Genomic DNA, 10,282 nt, shown 5'->3' on the forward strand with positions numbered 1-10,282 from the left:
CACGACATGAAAAGCAAGTGCGATAAGGATGATATATGCAAGTCTGAAAAATCAGGTTTGTACCTTAGGAATAGTTTAGGATACAAGTGACATGTCACTAGGAATTAAGAAATCCGAGCTCGTTGAGCGGTCTGAGTTTGTGATATATGTGAGAATCCGAACTTGTTGAGTGGTCCAAGTTCGTGATATATGAGGCATCCGAGCTTATTGAGTGGTCTGAGTTCATTATGGATACGAGCATCCTAATTCGTTGAGTGGTTCGAGTTCATTATGGATGCAAGCATCCAAGCTCGTTGAGTGGTCCGAGTTCATAATGAATGTGATACATGTAACATCCGAGCTGGTTGAGAGGTTCGAGTTCATTATGGATGTGTTACATGTTATAAGGTAGCTTTGGCTACTTATGTTTATGTGGCACTTCTGTGCAAGTTTCCGTGTATCCAATAGTACTCCAAGTGTTCAACGGGGATTATAATGAATAATGCGATGAAAGTCCCAAGATGGGCATGGTAATGAAGGTAAAGTTATTCGATATGCTACAGATACGTACAGGTACGTATGTTATACTCATGAGTAATGCTTTGTTAGAGGATGATATATGATGAAAAGGTATATTCATGTATATGTATATGAATATTTGATTAATGATCTAGAATGCTTGAATGATGAATAATCTTGGTGATTATGTTATTATGCCATCATATGATAGTTACCATGATATTGCACTAAAATAGTTTTGGACATCAGCATTTGTGTGATTTCAAAAATCCACCAAAAATTGTGGAAATTGAATTAGAAACTGAGTAAGATATAAGATTAAATCTTATTGAATCTAGTTTCACATAGAAGAAATGGTGTAAGCAAAAGAGTTTTCATATTATGGGATATTTGAACTTTTGTGAGACAGAGTCAGGGTGCTTTTGGGCTCCCCTGACTCAAATTTGAAAAATCACTAAGAATTGTAAAAAAATTATTATGGGTTAGAAATTATATGACTAAGTCCTTAATGCTTATACTTTCAAGAGAAATAGACGGGAACATTAGTCAAATCCCATACAAAGAGATAATTGATTTTTAGTAAAGAAAGGTCGAAGCTGTCAAATAGCATAATAAGGGTAACTTTAGAGAGTAAACTGTCCTTACTGGCTAGACCAAAAATTCTGGAAATTTTATGGTAATAAGATATATGAGTCTACTTTCATGAAAAATTAACGAATCTTAATTTGGAGTCCTGTAGCTCAAGATATTAATAATTTAGTGATTATGACTCGTATAGACAGCTTGACTCGAATATGAACAAATAGTGGAATTGTGTGCAATTTCAATTATATTACCATGGAATCATGTTGATAATTTGCTTATTATTTTCATATGGACTTACTAAGCTTTAAGATTACTCCCCCTTTTCATTTCTTTAGTGATGTCAGGTTAGCTTGAGGTTGGAAATCGTCGAAGGCAGTGTCATACTATCAAATTGTTAACCGGGGTATTAATAAATCTTAGGTGTTCTCAAGTGAGTGGCATTTATAGAGACTTAGTACTTTATGATATGTGTTTCATGATTTGGCCAATTGAGTTGGCTTATAATGATTCATTTGTATAGAGCCATGAGATATGGCTTATATTTGATCACTGGGTTGTAAACCTAATTGATTTTGCTTGACTGTTCTAATGTCTTGATGATGTGCATGTTGTGATGGCTTGATATTGATGGATGTATGATATGGTATGTATAGTTGATGGATGAACTTTGATCAATAAATGTGACTAGTATAAAAGTTTAAATTTAGAGTAAGTTAATGATGTTAATAAAGATGACAAGGCCAAATGAATATGGTTTGGTATGTCTAGACTTGATATAAAATAAGTATGAGAAACACAAGTATGATGACATGCAAATGTTATGTTTGTAACTTAAGTGAGGATGTTTAATCTTTAATTAGATATCATGTTCTATGCCATTGATGCTGTATAAGTGTGTGAGGGATTAAGGTTGACCAAGGTTTGGAAAGTAGCCTAAGTGTTGGCCACATGGACATAGACACGGCCGTGTGTCTCAGCCGTGTGGGGAACACGACCTTAGAACATGGGCTTGTGACTTGGCCATGTGACCTCATTTCACTGCTGATGTCATAAACAGAGAGTTACACTGGGGTGTCCCAAGCCACACGGACGTGTGTGGCCACACGGCCTACCCACACGGGCGTGTGACTCTCTAAAACTAGAAAATTTTCTAAGTGTTGTAAAGAGTTCGTAAGTTCTCTGTTTAGTCCCGAATCACCTTCGATGTATGTTTTGGGCCTCGTAGGCTCGTATAAGGGACGATATACATGTGTTTGAATGTTTTTGAATTGGATGAAATTTTATGGCCCGGTTTTACATATATGTGTATGTTTAAGTCCGGTAATGCCTAGTACCTTATCCCACCCTTAGGTACGGGTAAGGGGTGTTACATTTAGTGGTATCAGAGCTATGGTTTATTCAGTTCTCAGACTAACCTAGCATGCATGAGAGTCTAGCTATACATGCCTTGTACGCTATCCTGACGCGAACGAGAACCATCTTATTTAGGCAGAGGTACTCTTCAACCGAGCTACACCGACCATGTTAAATGTGAAACTAAGGTATTCGGGTAAAGTACAGTTATGATGAGCCTAAACTTAGAAAAGTATGAATAAAAGTTCATGATATGTATGTGATAACATGTGAGACAAAAGTTTATGTTGTGAGGAATACTTATGCTTGTTTGATGTTTATATGATATTGTGCATTTGACTTGTTTGATTAAGTGAACTTGATAAACATAAATTCATAAAGGTATGAATAAAGGTTTATAATATCATGTTACAGATAAAAAAGTCATGTTCCCAATTGGACGTTGAATGTTGATGAATTTTAACGATATCCTTAAATGAGACAAAGGGATTATAATGTAATGAACTTATCTATGTTAAATTGATGGATTGATTCATATGAATGTTATGATATGAATATGATGATGTACAAGATGAAAGTTTAGATTGCGATATGCTTATTCATGTTTATTTGGCACCCATGTGATGTCATGTGTATGACTTGTTTGAGTGAATGAAAACGATAAGTAAGGCTAATCAGAATTCACAGAATGTGTGCATAGTGCACTTATTTAAATAAGATAATTGGAAAGTTCGAGTAATGCAAACGTGAATGATGATTGTCTGAACTGAATGATGTGCTTGTGAAAAATATTACTATGATGATAAAATGGTGTTATATATAAATGTATATGAGAGACGAATTAGGGACCTTACGACCCCACCCCCTTACTAGAGTGGTATTTTGTAAAGGAATTTCATGAGATTCATATTGAATAAGTTCATAAGTATGAAACCTAAGAGTTCAGCTGTAGAATGATTATAAATATGACCAGAGATTAAATTGAATTGATAAGTAAAGATAGAACTAGTAAGGTGCGATGTCGAGAAATGTATTAACTGGAATTTCTTCAGAACCGATCTTCTTCAATGAGAATCATAATATGGGATTTGTGATGACAGAAATAGTTGAGGGAATAATATTTGAAAGGTAAGATATCTGGGTATGATAGTTATAGCTGAACAGATTTCGGCAGCTTCTTCTGAGGTATTCTATATGTTTAATTATTCTTGGGATTATTCCAATGATTATTACTCCTCTAGTAAAATCTTTTTTTCTATGAGAATGTTTTCTAATCATGATGTATAGACGAAAGTATTGATAACATGATTGGTTTATAATTAGCACTGCTCTATTTCTCTCTGGTATTCTGTTACATTCTGTCTGTTGGGATTTTAAGAGAAAATGCACATGATGCTATGATTCTATTTCTTCTAATTGATATTCTATTTGATATATATATAGGAAGGTGCATTATCCTAGTAGCATTTAATTCCATGGGTTTGAATGATGTATTCTTCTAGACTTCTTTTTCTAAGAAATTATCGAGATCTTTCATATTTTCTTAAGAGTTCTGATCTCGATCTATTACTACGGTATCGTATATTGGATTTCTTCATCTTGGTTTTTTTGTCTTGGATTTCTTTATTTTGGTATTCTTGTTATCTTTATTCCGAAAATTATTAATCATGACTTGTATCTAAAGTGTATACTTTGGCCTATGATGACTATGTCAATTATGATTATGCCTCTAGGTTGATAGTAGTAACGTGATGATTCTAGTATTCGAATTTCTTTAAACTTTGTGTAAGGTTTTGACATCGGCAAAGGCCTAAGTGGTGAAATTACTAGTTACAATTTGCATGGTGGAATTCTTTTCTCAATTAAGTTAATCGAAGTTGATGCTTTCAATTGAGATATCCTTGTTACTTGAGTTAATACATTTGAAATGGTTTTTGATTAGCATGATAAATGAACTTTGAATGATTACATGTTGAATCATTCTATCGACTTAAAGAAAGGATTTCTTGAAATGTCATTTATTGATGATTAAAACTAACTTGGTTGTTCAATCGGTGTTGGTTATTATTTGAAAGATTAAATGAGATAATTATGTCTGGGAATAAAATTTCATTTCTTTATGGGTAAAAGACGAATAGTCTGAATGAAAAGTGTATATTTCCTAGCAAACATTGATATGATTTAAAGTTGCTATGAATGATAAAGTTATCGCCTTGTGAAAGTTGAATGGTCCATTGCATGTTAGTAAAGCTTAGAACAGATAAGAACATTGTTGACCGAAGCCCTTGAACTAGTTTAGTATGCATTGGGCAAAGACTTCTTGATTTTCAGTGATAGTTGTTGTATGATCTTTGAAAAGAGCAGAATGCAGTGGCAAACACTTGGGTAGAAAATCCAGAACTTGTATGATTTCACAAAAAAGCTTACAGGAGTAATGTATTAGTCATTAGGTTTGGAACTCGACATTGTTGATCCTTGTGTATGAATACTTGAAATGTTGAAAGGTTTAAGGATGTATATCAAGCATCATCAGAATTATCTTCGCACATGTTGGCAACAAAATGGAAATGAGAAGAAGTTATTATGGATTTCATGTCTGATTTATTATTGTCTCTAAAAGGGAAAAATGTTATGTGACTTTTCGTTAAATGTTTGACGAGATATGTAAATCATGCTGGCATGTACTAAATTTTCGCTCATCAGGTTCAAGGAATTTCGTGTCTTTATGATTGATGGATTTCTTGGAATACTATCTCCATTAATCGGATTGAGATCTGGGTTTCATATCATGATTTCTTGGGAAAACCAACAGAGGCTTTGAAATGAAAGGTAATCGAGAGTTGAGTTGTCCAATAATCAGACTGTGTGAAATTATAGAAAGTATAAGGCCGAGATGAACTGGCTAGTTTCACTATTCGAATTCGAAAAGATTCAGGTATGAATGCATATGTAAGATGATGGTATGGTTCAAACTTTTGAGTACATGAACTTTCTAATAGAGATTAAGTTTCAGTGAAAGTGTTGTAAAGAAAAAATCGCTCATGATTCTTGTTTGTTAAATTTAAAGAGATATGTAGTAAAAGTTCAGCCTTGAGTAACGCCCTAATCCTGAAAGCCCAGTTAAAATTATTTTTGGTATGTTTCTAGAGTGAGTGTGGGTCTGCCTTAGTGGTTTAGTGCTCTAGGAGTGGCTACGAAGTCGTGGGTTCAAGCCTTGGCTTCAATAGATTTTTTCTTTTTATTGAGTAAACCCTTGTCTCCAGCTAGTAGACTCTTAAGATGATGAGAGTATGGTACGACATAAAGGACTTGCTAGTCTAATGGCAAGGGGCGTGTGAAGTGTTCTTGGGGTCTGAGGTTTGAGGCTCAGTAGTGCATAAAAGCATTTTATTTTGCTATGTGTCGTGGGAGTGTCCAAGTTGATTGGAATTGAGGTGTTTGAAAAGTGTTTGAATGGGTGGTTGAGAAGATAATGGTGGAGTAATTTTAGGAGTGTTGGGGGGAGAAAAGTGAGGAAATTTTGAAGGGGTTTAGATAGTGTTCGGTTGGAGTTGGTGGGGGAGCCGAATGTGAAGGGATTTCAGGAGTGCCGTTTGTGGGAAAAAGAGCATTTTCGGTAAAACCGATCATAGAACTTTTCTTTTCTCTAGTGCCAAAATTGTATAGTTGTTGCTTTTCATTTTGATAGCCTTGTATTATTGTCTGCTTTTGAATTTTTGGTTAAAACTGAGGTGACCATTTGGTATTTTCTTTTCTTTTACTTTTCTGAACCTTAGCCGTACACTTCTTCTCTCCCTCTCATTTGTGTGGCTTGACCGAATACCCTTTTTGGTCCCTACTTCTCTTTTCTTCCTTCTCTCAATTGCGTTTTCCCTCCTTGTGTTGGCCGAATATTCACTTGCCTTCTTTCCTTCTCTTCTCATTCGGTTTGTCATTGCTAGCTGATTAATCTTTCTCTTTTGGAGCCGAACCTCTCTACACTTGAGTAAGGTAACTGATTTTGTTGTTTGGGTTGTTTAATTCGTGGCTTAGAGTCAGACTTACTGTTGCTGCTATGTTAGGTTCCACGACCATTCTTTTCCCTTTTCCTCTCTTTGTCGAGATAAGCTTTCGCTCTAACATTAGCTTTTATCCACCGCTTCTAACAAGGATGTGACTATTCTCCGTGGGACTCAATCTTAGAGTGTGCCTTTGCAGGCCAAATACTTCTAAGTGGTGATAAGTTGTTGTTCTTTCGGTTCTAATCATTTTCATCTGCTGTCTTAGTTAACAAGGTGGTAATGCTATACAGATTTTGTCAAGTTTTGGAAAGTAGCTTCGATCATGGTTAAGAGAGAAACCATTTGCTATTCAAGATAGGCAACCATTACCATTTTGAGAATTAGTTGCTATGTGAGGATGTTCACTGTATCGATTAAAGGACTAATGTGGGGTTATGATTGTATCTAGGTTGGCGACGTAGAGATTTTCTCACTTATCACAAGCAGGTGTGCAATCACACTACTTCTATTGTGAAACGGAAAAAGCCGGAAAACTGGTACCATCGATGCCACACGGGCTTGCGCTCGCTCGTCTGCTCATCTAAACGCATAAGCGCGAGCATGTGATTGTAGCGACCCCCATGAGCGATTTCGTGGGCTGAGGTCATTTTGGGTCATGTTGGGCTAAAATGGGCCGTGTAGGCCCTATAGGCTTGTGGGCTCCATATGGGTAAACCACGTGGATGTGTGGAGTTTGTGGGCCAGGTTGTGTAGATCACACGACCAAGGTCATTTTTGGGCTTAATTGGCCACACGGGCATGTGGGTCCACATGGGCCGTATTATAGGCTTTGGGCCCATTTCCATTATTTGACTGTTAGGGTCACATGGGTCGTCTAAGACGATTGTGGGCCTACTGATTGGTTGGTAAGTACACTTAGACCTTATACTGATGAAATGACTGTTATATCCCTAGAGGTAAAATGACTGATATACGCCTATGCTATATTTGATTGTATTCGAGCATGACTATTTGCATACACGTATATATTATGACATGACATGTTGCATGGGGGTGGGGTTGATATATTTTTAGAGGAAGTGTACTGTACTAGCAGCTTTGCTTCATATACTGTTTAGTACAGCAACCGGTGCTATATACTAAAGTGTAGGGATGGGTGGCTTAATTTTATCCCCACATGGAGTGTAAGGTTGGATGGAATAGAGTGTAGAGGATGGATGGGTAGGATTCCTATTTGCATCTCTGATACTGTACTAAATTGGGCTAAGGCCCACACTGATATTGTTACCGTAAAAGGCTAAAGCCCACACTGATAATGGCTAGACTATTTGCGCTGCATGATTTACTACTTGATAAATAGGGATTACACACTGAGTTTCCATACTCACTCTTCTACTTATCTGCGCAGGTAATCCTTAGGCGGGTCGGTGCTGCGAGGGACTCGGAGACAGCCACACCACTGTTTATGTTTTTAATTTTTGATTTCTAGTAAAGGTAGTTTGATTTGGGTAAATTTTATATAATAAGGTCGTTTTAAGTTTTTATATTTATTTGGGGATTTATTTAAATTGACTTAAATCTATTAGTAGTAGGACTCGGGCTTTCAAAAAGGTAAATGATTTTCAAATAACATACTACGTAACTTGCTTTCAAAGCTTCCGTAACGAACAAAGTTTTAAAGTGTAATAACGGTTTAGTATGAAACATGTTTTGCTAGACAAACCAGTAACTTAACAAATGAATAAAATAATTTAGCTTCTCTAAAAGATCACAAACGAGGTTTTAACTCAAATGGACTTTTCTAATCGAATTACGTTTTTCAATATGACCTCACAGATTCGACCATAATATCTAAGCCGGGTTTGGGGTGTTTCACCTTGAGTGAAAGTTTTTTGACATCAATTATAGGATTTAGGAATCTAAGTGAAAAATCAAAACCACTTTTCTGGTAAGATTTTCAGGGACGAAATCCCTAAAGGGGGGAGAAATGTAACATTCCGATTTTAGGCCTAGTCAGAATAGTGGTTTTGAGACCACAAATTCAATGTAAGAAAATTCATTTTTATTATATTTTTATGGTCCACAATTCTAGGCAATTGTTTTGTGAAAATTTCGTCCAGAAAGTTTGACGTTTGGGCACTCAATTTAGTCAAAAGGACTAAATCGTAAAAAGTGCAAAAGTTGAGTTCTACATGCTAGAGGTGTCCAATTGTTATGAAATTTTAAATTGGAGGTCCTTAATTGGTAATTATACCATTGGTTAATTTGTTGGACAAAAATGGACATGAAATGGGTGAAATAGAATATTTTTAAGTTAGGGGAATTTTGGTCATTTAGTAATTAAAATGAATTAAAAATAGAATTAAAAGCCAATTTTTATCCATCTTCAACCCCATGGCTGAAACTTGCATGGAGAAGACATAGCTAGGGTTTTTCAAGCTTCCAAGCTCGATTGTAAGTCTGTTCTAGTCCTGTTTTTAATGATTTTTACGTTTTTGAAATCCTCATAACAAGATCTACCTATTTCTACCATTTATTTGAGTTATGATGAAGGTATAGGGTTTGACCCATGTAAGAAATTTGTGTATGTTTATGTTTAAAGGTATATTATGCATGTTTATGGTTGGAGAAACGACTTTTACTAAGTAGATTTTGGTGAAAATTCTAAAAATGATCGTTTTGTAAAAGTTATAAAATTTTTCATAAAAGTGTGATTTAGTGAAATTATGGGTTGCTATAGTTATGAAAACGATTCGACTAGGCTTAAAATGAAAGGAAAATAAATAAAAACCATTTTACGAGCCTTGGGGCCAAAGTGAAAATATGTAAAGTTTAGGGGTCAAAATGAAAATTTGTAAAAATATGATTTTTTAACCCATTGAATAATGTGACTAATTACTAAGCTAGATGTGACATTATAGATCAGGGAAAATGAGATTCGGGCATAGATTGGAAATGAATGAGATTATGGACTAAATTAAAATAAATAGCCGTGCTCAGATTCGAGGTAAGTTCATATGTCAATAATAATGCAATACTATCATTGTTTATGCTTGAACTTAAATTGATGTGTTAACATTATGTGATGAATATTTATATAGTTGATATGATGATTGTATTATGCAACAAATGTCTAAATGTTATTATGAGCAATGCCATGTTTATTTCATGAATATGAGAATGATGAATTAGTAAGTATGAATGATATTATGGTCGTTGTTCATGACATGAAACGCAAGTGTGATAAGGATGGTATGTGCAGGTGTGGAAAATCCCATTTGAACTATAGGAATAGTTTAGGATACAAGTGACATGTCACTAAGAATTAAGAAATCCGAGCTCATTGAGCGGTCTGAGTTCGTGATACATGTGAGAATTCAAACTTGTTGAGTGGTCCAAGTTTGTGATATATGAGGCATCCGAGCTCATTGAGTGGTCCGATCTCATTATGGATGCGAGCATCTGAGCTCGTTGAGTTCATAATGGATGCGATACATGTAACATCTGAGCTCGTTGAGAGGTTCGAGTTCATTATGGATGTGTTACATGTTATAAGGTAGCTTTGGCTACGTATGTTTATGTGGCACTTATGTGCAAGTTTCCGTGTATCCAATAGTATTCCAAGTGTTCAACGGGTATTATAATGAATAATGCAATGTCCCAAGATGGGCATGGTAATGAAGGTAAAGTTATTCGATATGCTATAGATACATACAGGTATGTATGTTATACTCATGACTAATGCTTTGTTACAGGATGATATATGACGAAAAGGTATATTCACGTATATGTATATGAATATTTGATTAATGATCTAGAATGCTTGAATAATGAATAATCTTGGT

This window comes from Gossypium hirsutum, chromosome A02, assembly GCF_007990345.1.
Source record: "Gossypium hirsutum isolate 1008001.06 chromosome A02, Gossypium_hirsutum_v2.1, whole genome shotgun sequence".
NCBI lineage: Eukaryota > Viridiplantae > Streptophyta > Magnoliopsida > Malvales > Malvaceae > Gossypium > Gossypium hirsutum.